Below are 24683 nucleotides of genomic sequence, written 5' to 3' on the forward strand. Positions count from 1 at the left end.
CCGGGACCACCGGAAGGGTCCCGGGGGTCCATCGGGTGGGGCCACCTATCACGGAGGGGCCCATGGGCTGAAGTGGGAGGGGAACCAGCCCCTGGTGGGCTGGTGCGCCCCCCCCCCTGGGCCCTCCTGTGCCTAGGGTTGGAAACCCTAGGGGTGGGGGCGCCTCCATTTGCCTTGGGGGCAAGCCACCCCCTTGGCTGCCGCCCCCCCTTGGAGATCCCATCTCCTAGGTCCGGCTCCCCCCCTAGGGGCCCTATATAAAGAGGGGGAGGGCAGCCGTACCCATGCTCTCGGCGCCTCCCTCTCCCTCTGCTACACCTCTCCCTCTCGCAGACGCTTGGCGAAGCCCTGCCGAGATCGCTGCTGCATCCACCACCACGCCGTCGTGCTGCTGGATCTTCATCAACCTCTCCTTCCCCCTTGCTGGATCAAGAAGGAGGAGACGTCTCCCTGACCGTACGTGTGTTGAACGCGGAGGTGCCGTCCGTTCGCGCTAGGATCTCCGGTGATTTGGATCACGATGAGTACGACTCCCTCAACCCCATTCTCTTGAACGCTTCCGCTCGATCTACAATGGTATGTAGATGCACTCCTCTCTCGTTGCTAAATGAACTCATAGATTGATCTTGGTGAAACCGTAGGAAATTTTTTATTTTTTGCAGCGTTCCCCAACAGATAGCAGCAAGCAAATAAAAACAAAATAAAATGATTCACCAAGAAAAACTCATATCATGTAACGAATAAAAATATAGCCTCAAGTAAGGTTACCGATAATGTTGGAAACAAAAGAGGGGATGCCTTCCGGGGCATCCCCAAGATTAGTTGCTTGGATCTCCCTTGGATATTAACTTGGGGTGCCTTGGGAATACCCAAGCTTCGGGCCTTTTCACTCCTCATTCTCCTCATGTCGACATCTCACCCAAAACTTGAAAACTTCAATCACACAAAACTTAACGGAACTTCATGAGATAGGTTAGTATGATAAAGAGCAAACCATTTAACTTTGGTACTATCAAAAACAAGATTCATAATTGTTTCCACACAATGACTACTATAGCATATCATTTCCACAATTTATATTGAGCAATATAAGCCATAGAAACTAGGAAACAAGCAAACTATGCATTGCAAACAGAATCTATTAAGAATAGAACAGTATGTAGTAATCTGTACTCCAACCATACTTCTGCTACTCCAAAAATTCTGAAAAATTAGGACAACGTAGAGAATTTGTATATCTATCACCTGTAAAAAATTCATATCAAAAGAATATTCCAGTGAATTTTCAAGTTTCTTGTACTGAGCGCAAAAGTTTATGTTTTTGCACAGATTCAAGTCAACTATCATCCACACTATCCCAAAGGCTTTACTTGGCACTTTGTTGAAACAAAAGCAATAAAACATGATTACTACAGTAGCATAATCATGTGAACACACAAAACAGTAGGTGGAAGTGTTGGGTTGTCTCCCAACAAGCACTTTTCTTTAATGCCTTATAGCTAGGCATGATGATTTCAATGATGCTCGCATAAAAGATAAAAGTTGAAACATAACAAGAGCATCATGAATCATAAGTTCCTCTCTCATAATAATTTTCAGCAGCATCATGCATAGACTCATCCATATAACCATCACATAAAGAATTCTTTTCATGATCCAAAAGCATAGAAGATTTATCACTCTTTATGGCATACATGTCATCATAATAATAATCATAAGTAGAAACTTTGTTCTCATCATAGTCAATTGAAACCTCTTCCAAAATAGTGGATGTATCACTAAATAAAGTCATGACCTCTCCAAATCCACTTTCATCAATATTGTAATAAGATTCAACACCCTCCAAAATAGTGGTATCACTACTACCTAGAGTTGACACTCTTCCAAACACACTTTCATCATTGTAATCATCATAAATAGGAGGCATTCTATCATCATAATAAATTTTCTTATTGAAAGTAGAAGGAATCAAAGGATCATATTCATTATGCAAAGCATCCCCAAGCTTAGGACAAGCATTAATTTCAGCAAATAAATCTTCAAACATTTCATACTCATCAAACATAGCATCCCCAAGCTTGTGGTTTTGCATATCATCATAATGATTCTTATCAGTAGCATGAATGGCACAAATAGTATAGAAAACATTATTATCATATTCTTCCAAGCAAGTGCCAAAAAGATCTTCAAGGTCATAAGAGACATTATTGTCTTCCCAATCATAATCATCACAACAAGTAGTAGGCATCACAAAATCATACTCAATATCATCATCCTCCAACAACATATTTGATTCATTTTCATGAGGCACAATGGTGATAGGAGCAATATTACTTGGGAGAGTTACCTTTTTACCTCTACTTTTTCTTCTTTTATTTTTCTTCTTCACCACCTCACATGTGGGTTTAATCAATTTTTTCAAGCTTCTTGTTGAAGAGATTGATTGGATAGGATGCTCCTCCTCGTTACCTGATTCATCATAATAAACACTAGGAGGGTATTGGGAAATATTTTCCCTTTCATTAGTACTCTCTTCATACTCTATTTGTTTTCTTGTCTTTACGTAATTGGAAATATAAGGATTTTCAATGCAATTTATCGCACAAAACATATAAATTTCCTCTAGATCAAAATCAAGAAATCTATTGAGATTAAATTTTGGAATACCCTTAGTTATACGTTTCATTTCTTCATGCCCCAAAAGAAGACTAAGCTCTTTGTGATGCTCAAGGGTAATCAAGTTATCACAATTTTTGGACATGATTTGATCATTAAACAAATAGCATTGGAGATTTAAATGACCACGTTCATTACAAAGTTCACACGGATGGCGAAAAAAATTAAATCTTTCAGCACAATCATCTACCCTCTCTTGCAACTTTTTCGTTTCTAAATATTTATGCTTCTTACAAAATATATCTTTCCTTTTTGGTGTGCTTTTGCACTCCCAATTCACTCCGCAAATATTGACATTCTTATAGGAGACATCATTATCATGACCAATGCAATCATCATTAACATTTTGGATATTCAAAGAATTCATACTAACAACATTGCAATCATGCTCATCATTCAAATAATTTGTGCCAAACATTTTATTGACTTCTTCTTCTTCTAAAAGTTGAACACAATTTTCCGAACCATCATTTTCAAGAAAGATATTATAAAGATGATCAATAATATGATGCAACCTCAATCCATTTTTTATGTAGTTTTCTTTTATAAACCAAACTAGTGATAAGACAAGAAACTAAAATATTCGATTGCAAGATCTAAAGATATACATTCAAGCACTCACCTCCCTGGCAACGGCGCCAGAAAAGAGCTTGATGTCTACTACGCAACTTTATTCTTGTAGACTCGTGTTGGGCCTCCAAGCACAGAGTTTTGTAGGATAGTAGCAATTTTCCCTCAAGTGGATGACCTAAGGTTTATCAATCTGTGGGAGGTGTAGGATGAAGATATTCTCTCTCAAGCAACCCTGCAATCAAATACAAGAAATCTCTTGTGTCCCCAACACACCCAATACAATGAAAAATTGTATAGGTGCACTAGTTAGACGAAGAGATGGTGATAAAAGTGTAGTATGGATAGTAGATATGAGTTTTTGTGGTGCGAACAATAAAAAACAGCAAAGTAGTAAATAGTAAAACGGAGCACAAACGGTATTGCAATGGTGGAAAATGAGGCCTAGGGTGCATGATATCACTAGTGCAATCTCTTAACAATGCTAACATAGTTGGATCATATGATTATCCATCAGAGTGCAATAAAGAATCACTCTTGAGTTCCTATTAGCGGAGAACAAAAGATAGAAATTGTTTGTAGGGTACGAAACCACCTCAAAGCTACTCTTTCTGATCAATCTATCTTAGAGTTCGTACTAAAATAAAATGTTACAAGAAAACTGGGATACTGTAACGAAAATCCTTGTGACGAAGTTGGACAACGTCATAGGAATACCTAGTGTGTGATGCTTTCATAGGTGGCGTCACTGATTACAACAAATCGGTGACAATAGACGTCACAAAATCGATTTAGCCTTTAAGCGCACTTGGCTACCAGTTTCTTTGGCAGTTTGGTAATTTCCATGACAAACCTACTAGAGTCACGAATATTACGAATGTGTGATGATTACTTTCTATGTGATTTCTACTGATGGGACCTGCCATACCTGTTTCATGGGTTACTGAGCGGTAGGACCCATGTATAGTAGGACCATAGTGTTTTCAAAGTCTACTAAGCACTGTAATTATTTTGTTCCATCTAATATAGATAGGTAATGGCTAGGGAATTTTTTTATTTTGTTCCATCTAATATAAATAGATAGTGGCCATGCAAAAATTCTTGAGTCCATGCATTCGTGAGATGATGTTATTACATTCTATAAAAAAGGGAAATATAAGTTAACAGGACCATTTTTTGGTACAGGGAGTTTGAACACGGGACCATTTTGATCTATCTGTTCGTCTATCATGGGTTCTAGCCGGTGTCACATCATGACGGGGAGAGAAAAGGCAAGGCATGACATGGCCCCACAGCTCGGTTCCGGCAGGCGGCTGTTAACTTTCGTTTTTTGGGGGTGGCTGGCGGCTGTTATGTGCACAGCACAGCCCATGGCCTGGCAAGCCCTTTCTTTAAATTTTTCTACTATGTACGTGGGTTGAAGCCAGCTCTACTTACCCTAAAAAAAGCCAGCTCAATAACACATATAACCAGTGATTTTTTTACGTCGCCCACCTTCTCCTCCCTGAGTGAAACCCTATCTATTGGATCTCATTTTCTTCCGCTCGTGTAGTGGTGTGGTGGCGGTGCGGTAAATAGGGGGCAACCAAACGCGGCGACGGCTGTAGGAGTAGCTGCTCTCTCCTCCCTCTCCCATAGGGTTCCTTGAGGGCACCCTGCTGCGAAAGCTGCTAGTGGTGTCAGGGGCCCCCATGGCGCGCAGTGGTGGACCCAGCATGTGCTGCCGCTGGACCAGCCTGGTCACACGGTGGCAGCCCAGCCTATGTGCATGACGTTCGTTCTTAGAGTAAGTACATGCATGCGTGCGTCCTCTGATCCCTCTCATGTGATTGCGGGGACTGAACTCTCACTCTCTGCCACAACTCTTCCATACACTTCTCAATTGTCAATTATATCGGAGAAAATGAGGGAGAGTCATGGTGATGTGGGTATTCGTTATGGCCTCCTTGAGTGGAACCCCCGGCTCGCCTATGACACCCGCCTCGTCGCCTTCATCAGAGATTAACTAATAAGTAGGGCCGTAGTCGTCCGATCTTTCGCACTTATCAGTACTTCTTATTGACCCTCACTTTTTTCTTCTTGTGTTTTGTTGGACATATATTGACAGAGCATAGACCACAGGGGCACGCTGGAGTTCGACTAGAGGACCGTCAAGCTCGACCAACAAACTGGGTTAACATGTGTACGACACTCAACTCTCTGCTCTCAATTTAGATGAATCGCTTCCGTGCGTGGATTGGTTCAGATATTAGTTTTGTTCTATTCTTCCTTGTTAGTGAGTTCTTGTAGGTCGATCGTGCGATGCTTGTATAGTACACCCCCAGTATTTGCTAGATCAGATAGTCCTTGTTTGTGTCAGTAATATGGAACTCATGGAACAAGTTTATACGTATCATTAAGTTGAAAATTGTAAACTGAATTGTACCTGCTCTGATTTATCTTTTAGAGTAATTATTATTAGAACCTAACTACTCCATCCATTCCTAAATATAGGTCTTTCTAGATATTCCAATAGGGGCTACATACGGAGCAAAATGAGTGAATCTACACTCTAAACTATGTTCATATCCATCCATGTGTAGTCTCTATTAGAATCTCTAGAAAGACTTATATTTAGGAATGGAGGGAGTAGTACATGTGACATGGGTTAGTAATGAAATAGTGAGCTGCAATAAAATATTTTCATTATGCCGATGCTCCCCCGGTATTGTTATGTTATTTTGAGTTCTGAGCTCATGGCAACTTGGTTTGAGGGAGTGTGAATACATTTGCAAGTGAATTTTTGTTGTAGAACTGTCGTTGGAGTCTTATGGGCGATTCAACATGATTTTGGTAAATTGCTGATGGAGAACTAATTCCATGCACTCGTTTGTGGCAATCAGAAGTGATACTAACTATATGTTAATGCAGATTACTGTCCAAGCAAGCAGATACTACAACTAAAGATCAAAGCCTAGACGAGCTTTAAGCCTAGACAAGTTTTTTATTCGGCCTGCGACCATCGCACAATTGTTAGTAATATATTTTCAAATGGAAGTATCTTGTTGATCAAATGTGTGCCAAGGACAACAATGAAGCTCTGTGAAACTTCTTCATGCTTTCTTCACTATTCTAGTTGCTTCAAGGTTTCTTCCTAGCTTTGTTGAATATTTCTTTCTGCACCGTTTTAATTCCAGTTTAATATTTCAGATGACTTTTTTTGCTCACAAATACAACATGTTTACTTCTGTTCATATCACTTATTAAACAAGTACTATCATGTCTTTTTTGTTAAGATTCCAACCTAGAGCTATGAGTTATAACTGTCATGTTGTTCTTTGTTGCAATGGTCGATGGTTTTTTCTAACTCATTCATGCTGATGTATTTATGTCTTTGTTTCTAATAGGCTGATACGTAAGTCATCTTTCAAGAAGTTGATATGGAAAAAGGAGGATCAAAACAACTCTAGCTACCTTCATGAAGTCACAGAAGAGGCATCCAACAAGGTTTCAAGTTTTGATTAAGGTGGAAGCTAAGACTCGCACCAAGGTCTATAATGATGACCTCCAAATGTTTAAAAAAAATTGTTGTATCAAACGATTATGTAGCCTGGGCTATTGTTGGATGGTACATGTAAGTTTTAAGTGTACATGTTGCTTAGAGACAATTTAGCTTATAATGTGATGTGGAAATTGGTCAATGAAAAGATGGTCTTGGAAATACCACAAGCCCACAATTTGTTTTGAATCAGACCAGGCCAAACTAATATGAGAGGAAAAAACTATAAATAATATATTTCTTGAAAAGCCTAGCAGAAAAGGGTGACTACTCCATAAAAAGGTGGGATGGATCAACAACTAATGGGTTGCAAATTGGCCATGGCCCACCAAACAATTAGATCCAAATAGAAAAATCGCTAAATTATTGGGCTTGGCCCATTTGGAAACCCACCGTGCATTAGCCCGGCAATAATCTTGTGACGACGGCTTCGTCACCGAATGTCCCATATCTGGTGATGTTTTTTGTGCGCTGCGTCACTTGGAATAATCTGTGACACGGATTCTGTGATGATGCTCGTGACGCCTGAAAAATGTCACACGCAAGTATTTTGTGACGTTTTTATCTATTACGTGACATTTTTGAGCTCGTCACAGTAGGTCCGATCTCTTGTAGTGTACACAAAGCTATTCTTTCCAATCAATCTAACCTAGAGTTCATACTAAAATAACACCATATGACACACATCAACCAACTCTAATGTCACCTAGATACTCCAATGTCACCACAAGTATCCATGAGTTAATTCTACGATGTGCATCAAACAACTTCATGATCATAATATTCAATCCACACAAATAACTATAAGGAGACCCCAAAGTTTCTATTGGATAAAAGATAATAAAAACGGGCATCAACCCCTATGCATAGATTACCCCAGTGTCACCTCGGGAATCCGCAAGTTGAGGCCCATAACATACATCAAGTGAATCTATATGATACCCCATTGTCACCTCAAGTATTCATACCGCAAGACATACATCATGTGTTCACAGATCTGAACATTCAATCCGACAAGACAAAACTTCATAGGGTAAAGATTCAATTCATCACAACAAGAGTAGAGAGGGGAAAACATTATATGATCCATCTATGTTAATAAAGCCCATGATATATCAAGATCGTGACATCTCAAGATCACGAGAGAGAGAGAGAGAGAGAGATTAAACACATAGCTACTGGTACAAACCCTTAGCCCTGAGGGTAGACTACTCCCTCCTCATCGTGGTGGCCGTTGGGATGATTAGGATGGCCACGGGTGATGATATCCCCCTCTGGCAGGGTGCCAAAACGGCCTCCCGGTTGTTTTTTGGTGGCTACAGAGGCTTGCGGTGACGGAACTTCTGATCTAGGTTCTCCCCGAGGGTTTTTGGAATATTTGAGAATTAATAGGGCGAAGAGGGGGTGCGGGAGGCCACCGAGGTGGGCGCAACCCACCGGGGCGCGCCTGGGGGCCTAGGCGCGCCTTGGTTAGTTGTGCCCCCCTCGGGGCACCCTCTAGGTGCTGCTCTGGCCCATTGGTGGTCTTCTAGTCCATAAAAAATCCACAAAATTTTTTGCAGTATTTGGAGAACTTTCATTTCTGCACAAAAAACAACAACACGGTAGTTCTGCTGAAAACAGCGTCAGTCCGGGTTAGTTCCATGCAAATCATACCAAAACCATACAAAATCATTGTAAACATGGCATGAATACTTCATAAATTATAGATACATTGGAGCGTATCAGTAACCAATAGTAAACGGGCACAAAAACGGTTTTGCAATGCTTAGAAACAACGCCTGGGGTGCATACTTTCACTAGTGCAATCTCTCAGCAATGCTAACATAGTTGGATCATATGATTATCCCTCAAAGTGCAATAAAGAATCACTCACGAGTTCCTATTAGCGGAGAACAAAAGATAGAAATTGTTTGTAGGGTATGAAACCACCTCAAAGCTATTCTTTCCGATCAATCTATCCTAGAGTTCGTACTAAAATAATACCATATGACACACATCAACCAACTCTAATGTCACCTAGATACTCCAATGTCACCACAAGTATCCGTGAGTTAATTCTACGATATGCATCAAACAACTTCATGATCATAATATTCAATCCACACAAAGAACTACAAGGAGACCCCAAAGTTTCTATCGGAGAAAAGATAATAAAAATGTGCATCAACCCCTATGCATAGATTACCCCAATGTCACCGCAGGAATCCACAAGTTGAGTGCCATAACATACATCAAGGGAATCAATATGATACCTTATTGTCACCTCAATTATTCATACCGCAAGACATACATCATGTGTTCTCAAATCTGAACATTCAATCCGACATGACAAAACTTCAAAGGGTAAAGATTCAATTCGTCACAACAAGAGTAGAGATGGGAGAAACATCATATGATCCATCTATGTTAACAAAGCCCATGATATATCAAGATCGTGACATCTTGAGATCATGAGAGAGAGAGATATATTAAACACATAGCGACTGGTACAAACCCTCAGCCCTGAGGGTGGACTACTCACTCCTCATCAAGGTGGCCGCCGGGATGATGAAGATGGCCACCGGTGATGATCTCCCCCTCCGGCGGAGTGCCGTAACGGGGTCTAGATTGGTTTTTCATGGCTACAGAGGCTTGCGGCGGCGGAACTTCTGATCTAGGTTCTCCGTGAGGGTTTTTGGAATATTTGAGAATTTATAGGGTGAAGAGGGGGTGCGGGAGGCCACCGAGGTAGGCCCAACCCACCGGGGCGCGCCTGGGGGGGGGCAGGCGCGGCCTGGTGGGTTGTGCCCCCCTCGGGGCACCCCCAGGTGCTGCTCTGGCCCATTGGTAGTCTTCTGGTGATGAGGACATGACTACCTTGGATATGACCAAACATATTGCATGCATGTATATTTGTGAGGTGATTTCCTAATGCGAACTATGCAATAATTTATTTATGTCATCCAGGACAAAAATACTTCACAAACTTTTGTGTCATGTCCAATTGCAGGTGTATGGGACATTTGTACAATCCAAATATGAAGATAAGGGAGAAAGAGATGTTTCCTTGTTGTTCAAAAAGTTCTCTCACGTCACTTTTGGCCCAAGAGAAGATAGAGTCCAAGTCTCTCACGTTCTGGACTCAGATTCGGACTGGAGAGACATACCTGACTCAAAACGTCAATAATATTGCGAGTATATATGAAGTATTGATAAAGCTGTAGATCCGTAAGTGGTCTTGGCCTGGTCGTTGGACACAAACAAAGGACACGAAGTTGCAATGGCTAACTTTTAACTAAACAAATCCCAAGGAAAAAGCTACTAGATGGATCTACTTATATAGGAGCAAGGGGTGCCGGCCAAGGAGGTGGGAGGACGTCCCAAGGTAGCCTAAAACTAACCCTAGGTCGTACAAGGCCAATGGGCCCAAGTGGAGGTGATGTAACACCTTTGGACTTGTAGTTTCACTCGGATTCTGCTGTAGCATCAGATTGTTTCGTCCATAACTCAACACTCCGGACGAATTTGAAGGTGAATCCAATTGGGTTGGAAAGTGCACGAAATCTATTTTCCAAGAAAAAAAGAATCACCCAATTCGGAGTCCGGATGAAAATGTTATTGATGTTTTAAGTCAGATATGTTTGTGCAGTCCGAATCTGAGTCCAGAACGTGAGAGACTTGGACTCTATCTTCTCTTGGGCCAAAAGTGACATGAGAAAACTTTTTAAACAACAAGTAAATATCTCTTTCTCCCTTATCTTCATATGTGGATTGTACAAATGTCCCATACACCTGCAATTAGACATGGCACAAAAGTTTGTGAAGTATTTTTGTCCTCGATGACATAAATAAATTATTGCATAGTTTGCATCAGAAATCACCTCATAAATATACATGTATGCAATATGTTTGGTCATATCCAAGGTAGTCATGTCCTCATCATCTGGTCCATAAAAAATCCACAAAAAGTTCCGCGGTGTTTGGAGAACTTTCATTTCTGCACACAAAAACAACACCACGGTAGTTCTACGGAAAATAGCGTCAGTCCGGGTTAGTTCCATGCAAATCATACCAAAACCATATAAAATTATTATAAACATGGCATGAATACTTCATAAATTATACATGTTGGACACGTATCACAACACCGATCCGACAAGAACTAGGCAGCGCCCGAAGTGAGCGAGTGCAGATACAAAGTAAGCGGGTAAGGACAGAGCGGGGAAAATAGCTCCGGGAGAGAGGTTTCGGATGGGCCGGGTGTGTCGAAGTCATGTCCGGACTTCCACAAACCCTCAATAGGTTTGTTTGTGGCTTGGTGAAAATTCGAACATCCGGACCGGTCAGTGGACGTTTAATGCATGGCTCTGGATGGCAGAAAATATTTGTTGTCCAGACGCTTAGCTGGGTTTTGATGCACATCATTGAATAACAGAAAATATTAGTTGTCTAGATGTTTAGCGGCGTTTTGATGCGCGGCGTTGGGGTTGGCCTAACTTGTTTTCATTTCACTTTTTCGTACAGTTGCAATTGAAGTTTGCAGCAATGTAATTACTGGATGCAATGCACATTTGGGGATGCATATCCAGGGATTTTTCTTCCACTTTGTCATTGAATGAGAAGAACTTTGAGATGGCATGTCATTGAATGAGAGGAACTTTGAGATGGCTTGACTTATGTGGTAACCTCGTGGGCAGCACTATCGTCGGGCATATTTTCCTCTCCCTGAGGTCCATAGGCCAAATTTTATGGTGCAGATAGGTTAGCTTGATCTGGGTCACTTTGTTCAGTTCCAGTTCCTTCAGTTCATGTAAATGGTCGTCGTCCCATTTTCATTGGTGGTTCGTTTGTTTCTAGTTAGTGGTCCGTTTGTTTTTAGAAGTTGCATTGGCATGGTTACGAGGCTAGGCATGTAAGTCCTCATGGGTTAACGATTCCGAGCCTTTGCTCACTTCCATGCAGCTCAAGGGGATCGTCTCCCACATGCCCAAGTTGTGTGGGAAGTCCGACAGATATTCGACGAAAGGCTTGTATGGCAACTCCAATGGCATGTACTAAAACAGAGGAGGGAGGGGAAACATCCAACCCAATGCATCAAATGTCCGCCATTTTCTTAAAAATGTATAGAACTGAAACTTATACAAAATGTTCACCATGCGTCTTCACTTTGAATCATCCATGGATAGCAATTCACCATACATTTAAACCTTAAAGCATCCGATGTTGATCAAGTTTTTAAAATTCATTGATCCCAAATTCAACGAAACTCCTCGAAAGTGGCTTTCATCTCAAGTTGTCTCCTCAAACTTGAACTTTTTCATCGGGATGGGTTATTCATCCAAATGTTGTGCCCCTTGAGATTCATCCAACAAGGCGTCAATGTGAAGGGCTTTCCCTCCGTCCTTTGGTAAATCGCAACAACGCGTCCGAGGTATACAATGACGTGATCAAGTTGCAACATCGAGTGAACCATTAAATTGACGAACACGTAGAACGACACTAAGAAAAACTTATAATCTTCATGATTGACACGCCCATTGGCCACCTTCTTTCCACTTGTGCAATCACACTTCAATACTTTATGATGGCATTTGAAATGGTGTACGATCGAGGGAGTAGCGACTTCACATTGTGATCATGGATCACATCCAAATTGTATGGCGCGTACTGCTCGCGCTCATGAAACAAAAAAATGCACGTGTTCCCAAAATATTGTGCCCTTTTGCTTCATGCCTACAAACCTTCCACTCATGGCCAACCACGTGTCTCACAAAAATGCATTAAGACACAACAAGTCTAAAAAGTCTCAATGGCATTTGACCGACACACTTGTGGGGCATGATATCCACCATGGCTGGCATCGGTAAGGGGCGAATGATACCTAGGCTACAGCAATTTCTGCCATGCAACAACGGTGAAGTACAAGGCACTTGGGTGGAGCAACACCGATCCGACAAGAACTAGGCAGCGCCCGAAGTGAGCGAGTGCAGATACAAATCAAGTGGGGACGGACAAAGCGGGGACAAGAGCTCTGGGAGAAAGGTTTCGGATGGGCCAGGTGTGTCAAAGTTATGTCGACTTCCACAAACCCTCCTTGTTTGTGGCTTGGTGGGAATTCAGACATCCAAACTCTGGACGGCAGAAAATATTTTTTGTCCAGACGCTTAGCTGGGTTTTGATGCTCAGCGCTGGATGGCAAAAAATATTCGTTATCTAGAGCGGCGTTTTGATGCTCGGTGTTGGAGTTGCCCTTACTTTTTTTTCGTTTCACTTTTTCGTACAGTTGCAATTGAAGTTTACAGCAATGTAATTACTGGATGCAATGCACATTTGGGGATGCATATCCGGGAATTTTCCTTCCACTCTGTCATAACTTTGAGATGGCTTGTCATCAAATGAGAGTTACTTTGAGATGGCTTGAGTTATGTGGGAACCTCGTGGGCAGCACTATCGTCGGGCATAATTTCCTGGGTCACTCTGTTCAGTTCCAGTCCCTTCAGTTCTTATAAATGGTCGTCGTCCCATTTTCATTAACGCTATGGATCAGGAGCCAACATTAATCCTGCGAGGGACTTTAATCCGGCATACCTTCTTCCAACAATGATTAGAGGGCGGACGCATCGTGCAGTTTTAGTACGTTTGTGATTCAGGTTACCCATTGGCGGCTGATCTGCCACATTTTCATTCAAAAGGAAAGGGTTTGTTGTATTTCCAATCAAATTTTTTTGGAATTCCATACTGGTGGCTAAATTTTCGGAGTTTTGAAATCGTTAAAAAACAATATTCTTCCCAATTTATATTATTAAAAACAAAAGAAAAATCGAGCAGCGCATCTGTGTGGCGAGTTACTAATGAAGCACCAACACTGTTACAGTAGGCGCTATCAGCGAAACTCCCAGACATCGGTCTCGGCCTCCCATGAATCAGAAGAACAGCTAAGCGAGTTAATCCGGGATTATGAAGGCCATGGACGAAAACCAAAACACCATCCAAACTATACATACAACCATGAGCCCAAAAACACAGATCCGACGAAGAAATGTACTAGAACCAATCCGACACCCAGCAATAGAATTGGAGGGTGAGACACGGTGGAGGCTCAAGATCAGTCTACGCCCGCAACGGAACCGCCAACGGCTCAAGAATCAAATCCGACCGGTTCTCTCGAAGGCGACGATGTGTTATTAAGAGGTGTTCAGAAACAAAATCAAGAGGAAAAGCAGAAAACAAAGAAAGATGCAAGAGATCAACAATCAGGCAATCTACGAGCGCGAGGAAGAGGCTCGTGGGGTCTATAGGTTTAGGTCTCCGGCGGCTACGGCGGCGAGGGGAGGGAGGATGTGACAATTGGTACCGCGAACGCTTCGTATATAAAGGCGAGCAAGGGTTTGTGCCGTGGGCAGGTGCGTGATGGGAACGGGCCGTGGTTCAAGCCCAGGTACAAAGCATGGGCTGCAACGAGGACCAAGTGCCGATTTGCTCCTCTCGACTCCCTCCGGGTTTTTTTAATAAAAGAACGCAACGAGGGAGCTTTATCTCACGTACTGCTGGATGGGCCAGTCCAATATGGTTCCGGGAAAAGATTTTAGGATGTTTCTATCACCGGTTTAGACCAGTTTTAGAAGCTTCTACACGTTTTTTCTTCTGTTTTCCTGTGTTTCTTCACTACTCTTTCCGTTCCTAAATATAAGCGCTTTTTTAGAGATTCAAATATGAACTACATACATATGGAGCAAAATGAGTGAACCTACATTCTAAAATATGTCTATATACATTCGTATGTAGACCGCATTGACTAAATAGGGTTATATTTAGAAACAGAGGGAGTAGTTTTCTTTGATTTCTTTTCATTTATTTTCCATAACACATGTCCAATTTTATAATGCATATTGTACATTTTTTTTCTGCATGTCAATTTTTTTTAATACATGTTGAATATTTTTAAAATACATGATGTACATTTATTCAGAAAAATATTTTGAATATTTATACATGTTAAACAAGTTTCAAATACACATTGAACAGAAAATTTAATGGTCTGAAATAATTTTCTAAAAGTATGCAAAAAAGTTTTAAAATGTCAGAAACATAATTTTGAAATGACAGAACATTTATTAAAAATGTCTTAAACATTTTATTGAAAAGTTTGAACATTTAAAAAAAGGCACCCACAGTTTTCAAAAGTTGTGCGAAGAATGATTTTACACTGTGCTAAAAATTGCGCTATGTACACTTTTTAAAATTGAATTAACATAATATTTGAAATAATATGTATATTCAGAAAATTTCTAGATATAAACAAATAGGAAAAACTTGTAAAAGAAACGTTGTGGCACACGTGTTGTACGTGTGCATTGACTTGGATTTAGCTGCGCACAGGAGGGTGAGCCACGAGCGCGCGAGTTCCTGACATTGTCGGGACGGGCCCATGTGATATGTGCTTCAGACAAGCGCTTCTTCCAACTCACTTTAACCGGGGGTATGCGCTTCCTTGAGACCTCCTGTTTGACACCGATTGGAACCAGGCGACACCTGAAGTGAGCGCCAAATGGGTAGGCCCAATTGAGATGATCTCCGCCTGAGCGATTTTTTATAACAACAGATAGTTGGATATTTTTCTCTTTGATTCTTCCCTCTCGGTATTTTCTCAAAAATAATATTCAATGTGTGTTTTTAAAAAGTTTTGCGTGTATTATAAATGTTTAGTATATATATAAAAAAAAGTTCACTTTACATTACAAAAGAGTTCAGTTTGTATAAAAATGTTTAGTATATATAACAAAGTATTAACATATATTTCAAAATAGTTCAGTCTACAATAAAAAATCATTTGTATTAAAATTTGTTCATCGAACAAATAAACGGAATTGGTATAAATATGAATTCAGTTTCTTTTATGTTTGGCATGAACGTAGGAACTACCATTCAATGGCAACTACAAATCTAGGCGCACGAGATGACATGACATTCATGCCCGAGGCGTTCGCCCGCTGCATAGTCAAGCATGAGCGTCTGGCTTTCCCCGATCGATCACATGTTCATATCAACTAGATGACCAGTTGCGCCAGTGGCGCAAAGGCCAAGAGTAAGCCATGTATTGAAAGAGTGTACATTAATATTATTCAGGCACATGTTGAAACATATGAGAAAAATGTTCACATACTATAAGTACAAGCGATGCAATACCCATATAATTTCAAGGACATATCAGTATTAACAGAACCGTTAATTAGTCAGACACAAATCCATACCCGAGAAGCACATTGCACATGGTTGAAACTTTTAAGCCTCACATTCCCAAGCAATCTTAAGGAGGGCCAACAGAATTGAAATCACTGATGCAAAGTATCAGCAGTTCGTAATATGTATACACATAGCTTCTTTATTGTAGTCATATGATGATGAAATCAGTACATAAATCAGCACCAAGGATAGCCGATCAGACTACAAAATTCTGCATCCCACTGAACAACACTATTATGCAGGACTCATTTTAAAAGGCCCTCAGTTCTAATTTCTATAAGAGCTTGAAGCTTTGGAGCCAAGGCTATGAACCTTCAAATCCAACCAAACATCTTACCATGCAAACACGGTAAAATGGGAAAGAAAGACTCTAAATGCGACACACCAAAAGCGAAAGAAAATGTTAAACGACCTGGGCGTGAGGAGTTGTGCCGGTGACTTGGCGACGCCGAGCAGCGCGTGGATGTGGACCAGCCTGATGACGGTGGTGGCGGCGTCCTCCTCATCGACCTTCAACAGCTCGCCAGAGTCTGCAATGCTCATACTTTGCATCGAATAAACCCATCTCACTAAGAACGGGAATGAGCATCGCCTTTGGCATGCTCTGCCTTCGGCATGATCTTGATAGCATCCGCTTCCTACAATAGAACATGCAAAGAGAACATAATGAGGATAATATTATGCATCCACGACTCTGCACAAAAAACTCAGCAAGGAAGCAGCTTTTATTACTCTGCCTCCAGTTCTCTAGCTTTCAATATTAAAGGAAAAAAGCAATTCCCTTAATTGTATGCCACATAGCTAAACCCCAGATTACAATACACAAAACAGAGCAAAACCTCTTCATAATTCAATTAAAATGAGGCCATATGCATCATGATTAAAGTTGCTCCCTGTATTGTATATACAACCATGATTCAAAGTGCTCCTTGTACTGTATATACAACTATATCATTTATAGGCCATGCATATACAACTTAAGAAAACATAAATACAGAGCTGCATATGCATCTGCATATAACAAAGCAGGTAATCAAATCTACAAATATTACAATATCAATTGTGGCAGCAAAAAAAGTGTAATTGGACATCACCATTTAACAATTAAGGCTATAAAATAAAAGATGATTGTGCAGATAGCAAAGAAAGATTCAACATTATTGTGTCACTGACAAATGTTTCAGCTAGCAGCAAATCAACATATCTGTTGCTAATAGAAACAGAATCCGGATCTCCTTTAGGGAGGAGCACATATAGAGAAGAGAAGGAGGAGGTGTTCGTCACCAGATGATCATTTTGCTCAGAGACAAAGATGAGGAACTGGACCCAGCCGATAGGTCATTCTTGGTTTCCATGTCTAGTTGGGTTAATTCAGAATCTGTTTAGATCTTTTCTACACTACCGCCATGCCGTGCTATAAGCCACATTATTGTGTCATTGACAAATGTTTCAGGTAGCAGCAAATCAACATATCTGCTGCTAATAGAAACAGAATCCGGATCTCCTTTACGGAGGAGCACATATAGAGAAGAGAAGGAGGAGGTGTTCGTCACCAGATGATCATTTTGCTCGGAGACAAAGATGAGGAACTGGACCCAGCCGATAGGTCGTTCTTGGTTTCCATGTCTAGTTGGGTTAATTCAAAATCTGTTTAGATCTTTTCTACACTACCGCCATGTTGTGCTATAAGCCAAAACCAGATAACCAGGTCAAAATCCTAGCTGGTGACTTTAACGTTCTGCAAATTAGGTCCAAATAGCATGAATAAGAAAATGCCTAACCAGGTCAAAAAGCCAAATTCGGTCCAAGTAGCATGAATCCACAAGCACCATGCATATCCACTTTGAACAATGGGGTAACCTGATCAAACAAACTGCAGGGAAGGGCTTACAATCTGGCCTGATTGGTGTCACCAGAAAAATTACTAAGTAATCCTTCGATTCGTCAAGGCGGTGAAGTGGTACAGTCTCCGTTGAGCCAGTCATCTCCAGATCAACAACCTGACAAAAAGTTGACGCCCATTTTTCAAAACTGTGACAAGTTATGTGGCATGATCTATGTTGAGGATAGTTTCGATTTCTAATCCAACTGTACGGAGATACCTATGCAAATCATACTTCTTAGAAAGGCATACGATTCACAAAAATATGCAAACTACCATGAGAAATAAGTGATATATTCCTCATATCTCTGGTCAAGCCATTGTGGCCAAAAAAATGCAGGTCGGAAACAAAAATAATAAATCTTGCATGTTTGTCAACAAACACCTTTCAAAATTCCGAGATCACATATACGACATATCTACCGGACCCTTGATCAAAGTAAAATTCCTTATTACCTTAGCTATTATTCAATGGTGCGGTGGACAATTATGAAACACAAGCACATTGCATACCTAACAAGCATAAACCAAACCGTGGATAATAAGCGCATAAATCCACTTTTACATAATGAACGCTACATCTTATCATTTTCTATTTGGTAAAAAATATCCTATTTGTAATTAGTCAGTTTGTGCTTGTCTCAAAATTACCGAAACATGATATATGCAATGGAAAATGATATGTTTTAACAAGGCCCTCCTGGAAGCGTGTGCTATATAACCGATGTGTCTATGTTGAGCATACCTCAATTTGGTCCTGCAGCACCCACTTTGATGTAGTCTACAGCAATACGCAGCATGTCTGAAGTATTTGTTTGCTGCATATTCAAGAAGAAACTTATTAATATGTCTGTATTGCACGACTTCTCCTAGAGAATAGCTGAACAAATGCGATTCTGAAATCTGAAGTAACTAAGGTCTGAGTCATCAACAACTACAAAGGTTCTGAATTTCCATGGGCAACACTTCCCACTTTTGATTAGATCGTCAGTTTTAGTACTTTAGTAGTTAGTTTATATCGCTAAATATGTAGGCATGTAGTCGTCAGTTTTAGTACTTTAGAGAATACGATCTTCTGCAATTCATGGTGAAAATCTCGTCTCTATGCGGTGACAGAATTGACAGTGTGCATCAATTCAACTGATTTAGTTACCTTGTCCATGTTGGGCACGAGGTGTTGCAGCCTCCTTAGCAGCCTCTTGCTAATCCTTGTTCTTCTTTCCTAAACAGCATAAGCAAGAAAAATATTCAGTATAAACATATGGCACGAAGACGAACACCAAAAATGCTGCACGAAACTAACTGAAGAAAATATACGAGGGAGTAGAACATTTAATGTATGACCTACTAAGTAAACCTATAAAAATAAAGCCAAGGTGCCGATGGCAGATATACCACCATGGTCACATGAGGGAGTAGAGAAAGAAACCTCACAAAAGTGCCGTTCCTTCATACTTAAGGTCAATTTCTAGCCTCGTCTTTGTACTGCATATGAGGGAGTAGAGAAACAAAACTCACAAAAGTGACGTTCCTTCAGACTTAAGATCAATTTCTAGCCTCGTCTTTGTACTGCATATGAAACTCGAGTGGTGCTTTGGCTGTGGACCCTGCAACATCAAGTAGTATGTGAACAAATTAAGTGATCGGATCTAAAAATCATCATGAAAAAAAAAAATCTGAGCACCAACATGCTCGAGCTACAGAAACAAAATTCTTCACCAACAATGGTTGATCTATAAAGAAATTAGCTCCAATCTGACATCGATCAATTTGATGAGAATATCGACTATATTAAAGCTAAACTATTCAAAAGATAAATTTACAGTCTATATACGAAGCGTGAGGTCAACCAGCAAAAAAATGGAAGGCAGCCAGTACCTAACCCTTGACAAGTGGAAACAAATGAACAAACCCTGGTACTGTGTATAGTCTGTTAGCACAAGTTCATAAAAAATTAGCACTGAGCTTTTTTATATATACCAAAATAAGTGAACAGTATAGTTTGTTAATAGCTTGGTACTGTGTACAGTATAGTCTGTTCCAGGTACAGAGCATAGTTTGTTAGCTAGTTTGATAACCCAGGTACAGCGCTCAGTCTCCTTACAGTTAGTCATGAGAAAACTGCTGGTTTCTTTGTCTGCTTATGGCTGAATCCTAGGAGGGAAACGCTAAAGAAATTGGTAGTGACTTTGGAATCAGTGACAATTTTTCTGAAAAATAAACGTTTTCTTAAATGACAAATATATGATATATGTTATTAAGTTTTTTTAAATACGCAATGAATATTTTAAAGACACAACACTTTCACAGCTAGGGGGTCAAGAAACAGACTAAACTCCACATATACATTAGATGAAACAGTGAACACATTGCCGTCTGAATCATTTTCATCTTTGATATGGCCTCGAACAACATATACACTACGCAGAAGAGAGGAACATGCAATTCAATATTAACAAATCATAGTTGAATGCATGCGGTTCATACTTCATACTGCATGAAACCAAAATATACAGAACAACTGACCTTTATCACAAAACTTGCATTCCTGTCAGAGAGCACAATAGTGACCAAATTTATAAGAGTTACATTGGTACTTCAGTTTTGCTCTTTACTTGGATCAATTTGCTCTTTAACAAACTGCCAAACTTCAAAAGCCAATGGTTGCCAGGTTCTGGATTATCAGTATTTATAGGAGCACCATGTTCTACTGAATTTTCAGCATTGTACCTAAGAATCAAGATAACAAAGTTGTAAATATTCAGGCCACGTGCATTATTCAGATGCGGCTCGTTTGGTGGAAGGATACCTTCTAGAACTTCTGGGCAAAGACCGGGCTAGTCCATACAGAGTGTCGGAGTCGAGAAGCCAACCACTGCCACAAAGTTTGGTGAAATCAAAGGAAGAAGAATCCAGCGAAACAACACACTTTTTCTTAGTTCTTCCTTCCTGCCAGCACACAAACAGGGTGCAATCGCAAAGCCCAACCTCATGTAGCTTGTCAACACATTATTCTGCGTCCATTCATTCAAGGGGAGGCAAGTTGAGAGAGCAAGACACAGTGCAGAAGCTCGTACTTGCGGAGCAGCAGCACCATCCCAACCAAACCATCACCTCGCGCGTCTTGAGCTTGAGGCATGAAACAGAAACATGAGCACAACAAAATTAACCAATGCAATGCGTACAAATGGGGCACCCAACCCTGCTGCTGCTCATCTCTGTTTATTCAGACCGGCCTAACTCTTATCTTGAGCATTGCCGCTGCTGAACCTGCACATGAAAAAGCAGACAAATATTGTTATTCTTGTGCTGCCTAATGCCAATAGATCCGACCAATCTACAACTTAGTGTGTAAATTATGAAAAAAATACAGGGAATGATGGGGGCAGAAGGTTGCAACCGGCCTGGAGATGGACACCATGCCACCACTGAAACTGAGTGTAGGAATCAACTGCAACCCAAACACTATGTGCACAATTAGAAGAAAAAAAAGGAAGTATGAGCTCAGTTCACCATGGGAAGATGAGGAAAGGAGGAAGAAAGAGCTCACCGCTGTGTTGCATCTCTCCTCCATGAACTGGCAACCGTCCTTGACCACTCCCCCTCTGCACGCAGCCACCGGGGTGGGGACCCTGCTGCCCTCACTGCAGCAACCGCTCCTCAACCTGCAGCCGATCTGGAATCATGGCGTGCGGCATCGGATGGTGGCGACCCTGAAGATGGAGAGCTCAGGAAGGTCGATGGAGAGGGAGGGTGGAGGCCATGGCAGAGGCAAGGACGCCGGGGAGGGGGCAGGGAAAAGGGGGGCGCGAGAGAAGCGGCGGGGGCGAGCCACGACCTCCGTCGCGCCACCATGACCACGGCCTTCTCCTCCTCACGCATCTGCCCCTACCACCATGACTCTCTCCGTACCCGGATCTCGTGGAGGATGCATCTGGAGAGGGACACCGGCTGGGGGGGAGCGGCCGGCGAGGCTCTGGCCCGGGTCAGAGAGGGAAGCAGGGACGACGTCGAGGGAAGAGGAGAGGAGGAGAGGAGGAGACGAGCGGGAAGAGGAGGGGCGGCGTGGGGGAGAGGAGGGGACGAGCGGGGAGAGAGGAGGCGGTTGAGGGGGAGGCGAGTGGGACGGGAGGCGGCGGCGAGGGTTTCTCCACGGCAGCGTTTCTGATTTATACCTGCACATGAAAAGACTAAAATGCCCCGGGCGGGGCACAGTATTTACAAGCGGTGGCATGAGTACTATTCATGACGATCAGAGACGACGTGGCTACCTTCATCCTGCCTAGCACTTCTTGAGGCTTTATACGTTCAATACACAACACAACTAAACCATAATCCTTTTGTCCCAATTTTTGCGATATTTATATTATAAGTCTAGGTTCACATGCATGACAAACCTTCATATTGTTTTGCCATGCCACCTTAACTTTGTTGTAATACATATATAGTCATGCCATGGAAAAGTATTTTTATTAATATGTTTCTGCTATCAAATCTTATTTTCAGTTAGAACTTTATTCATTGCATGGCAATTTTACTTGCTTTTTAACTGTGAACTAGCCATGGCGCAAATTCTGTTGTTTTTACGAGTGGACATATAGAGCAAAAATCAATAAATTTATGACACATTTACTATGTGTTTATTCATTCTCCACTAAACCTATGGAATAAAAAATTATAAATTAGGCATGCCACCTTTACTATGTTACTATTTGGCATCGTGTGCACTACTAACATGGCAAAACTTATACTTATGCGTTTTGTCCTAAATTTGACATGGCAAATCTACCATTTTTTTCCTAAAAACTTGCCCATATGACCTCTTGTCACATTTTTTGTGCAATTGCCATGACATATACAACAATTTTTGGTACTTTTGCCATGTCACTTTGTACTGCTTTTTTTGTCATCTTTGTGTACTACTCACATGGCAAAACTTATAATTTTTCCCTCCACAATTGTCATGTCAATCAAGTTGCCGTGTTTTCTCTAAATTTCATATTTCTGAGAGAATTTTTTTCCTAATTTTCCATGTTCACATGAGTAAGTGAGCATGGCAATATTATTATTTCGACCATGGCAATTGTTTTCATTAGACCTTTGGTAGTTTTATTGCAGGTAGCATGAGAATTTTATTAATTAGACCATGGTAGTTTTATTGTATGTAGCATGAAACTTTATTTAGTTAGACCATGGCAATTAATTAATTACACCATGGTAGTTTTACTGTAGTTAGCATGACACATTATTAGTTAGACAATGGCAATTTTACCATGTGTGTATACGTGGAAATGACTACTTCCACGACAAATTACTTTTTCATTTTCCATGTCATTTTTTTCTTGCCATGTCTTTGTTTTTTGTACTACACCGTGACTTTTTTTTGCCATTTCGCAGTTATAATGGATATTTCCTTTTGTAGGTATTTTGTGTGTCGTAGTTTTAACAAATACAATATGGCAAATGTATCAGCTAGTACATTGCATTTTTTTTATATTTTTCTGCTAACTATATTTTTAACACATAAATTCTGGATTTCTATAGCAATTTTACTCTAAAGATTTTTTTTTCCAGATTTTTGTGTCGTTTCTGTTCCAAAAAGTCATGTTTAGTACACACTCCCTCCGTCCCAAAATAAGTGACTCAAAAATGATTCACTTTGTACTAAAGTTAGTACAAAGTTGAGTCATTTTTGAGTCACTTATTTTGAAACGGAGGGAGTAGTTTTTTCATCTCCTGAGATAATGTTCAGTACGGCCTGTTCCGTGTGGTTAGTGCTAGCACGGCCCGGAGACAAGCTTCCGACTCGCCGAAGTACCTTGCAGTCGTGTGAGCGCATGGCCCGGCCCAGTGCGCGGGAGGCACTGCTCGTTTTTTACTGTTCCTTTTTTCAGGTTTTTTGTTTTAGTTTTTTAATTTCTATTTTTTACTTTGTTTACACCCCCAAATATTCTGAACATATATATTACAAAAAAATCAACTTTACATAATGTTTTCAATTTTTTAATCATGCATTTGAATTTTTTTAAATATATATAGGAAATGTTTCTAGTGTATAGGAAAAATGTATACAAGAAAATATATAATATGTGTGAAAAAAGTTCATTGTGTAAATTAAAACTGTTAACCAAGCAATTGAAACAAATACATTAAACAATTATTTTAAAAATGTCAATCAAGTATTTGAAAAATGTTAAATGTGTATAGAAAGAATGTTGACCATGTATTAAAAAACATCTTAATATTATATTTCAAAAATGTTAACCAAGCGTTTGAGAAAATGTTAAATGTGTATAGAAACAATGTTGACCATGTATTTTAAAATTTTAATATAGTATTGAAAAAATGTTAATCAAGCATTTGAAAAAATATTGAATGTGCATAGAAAAAATGTTGACCATGTATTCAAAAACCATTAATCTTGTATTAGAATGGTGTTTAAAATGGGTATAGGAAAAATGTTGACCATGTATTAAAAAATGTTAATCTTGTATTAAAAAAATGAGAAACGTGTATTAGAAAAATGTATTAAATATATACAAAAAATATACAACGTGTATGGAAGACATCAGACATAAAAAATATAGATCTTTCCAGCGCTGTTTTCCGGCGGCTCTCCTCCGCCGGCGACCTCTTGGTCGTCGGTCATGAGGGGGGTCGCCGGATCCCGTGTTTGCGGATCGTTTTTCTTTAGGTTTACAGCCCTAATAGCTTAGGTTTTTAGATCGTCCGACGTCTTGGCTTCAACGGTGGCGACGGCGATGCTGAATAAAGAAGCTCCAGGTTCTTCTC

General features: G+C 40.6%; 1 long non-coding RNA gene and 1 other non-coding gene across 15 annotated transcripts; both read right to left on the reverse strand.

Moving 5' to 3' along the window:
- Positions 1–13597: 13597 nt before the first annotated feature.
- On the reverse strand, positions 13598–13722 carry LOC119283047. Its single transcript, XR_005139006.1, has one exon. It is a non-coding gene; the product is annotated as a small nucleolar RNA snoR83 (small nucleolar RNA).
- A 2380-nt stretch (positions 13723–16102) lies between these two features.
- LOC119275066 lies at positions 16103–22004 on the reverse strand. 14 transcript variants are annotated; one of them, XR_005135435.1, is made up of 9 exons: positions 21442–22004; positions 21263–21356; positions 20701–21161; positions 20418–20621; positions 19321–19498; positions 19045–19113; positions 18637–18709; positions 17901–18009; positions 16103–16647 (listed from the first exon to the last, which is right to left on the reverse strand). It is a non-coding gene; the product is annotated as an uncharacterized LOC119275066 (long non-coding RNA). The 14 variants fall into 14 exon arrangements; XR_005135439.1 differs by having other exon boundaries at positions 21292–21342; positions 21442–22003; XR_005135438.1 differs by having other exon boundaries at positions 21263–21342; positions 21442–22003.
- Positions 22005–24683: the final 2679 nt, after the last annotated feature.

The sequence above is a fragment of the Triticum dicoccoides genome, chromosome 3B, assembly GCF_002162155.2.
Source record: "Triticum dicoccoides isolate Atlit2015 ecotype Zavitan chromosome 3B, WEW_v2.0, whole genome shotgun sequence".
Taxonomy (NCBI): domain Eukaryota; kingdom Viridiplantae; phylum Streptophyta; class Magnoliopsida; order Poales; family Poaceae; genus Triticum; species Triticum dicoccoides.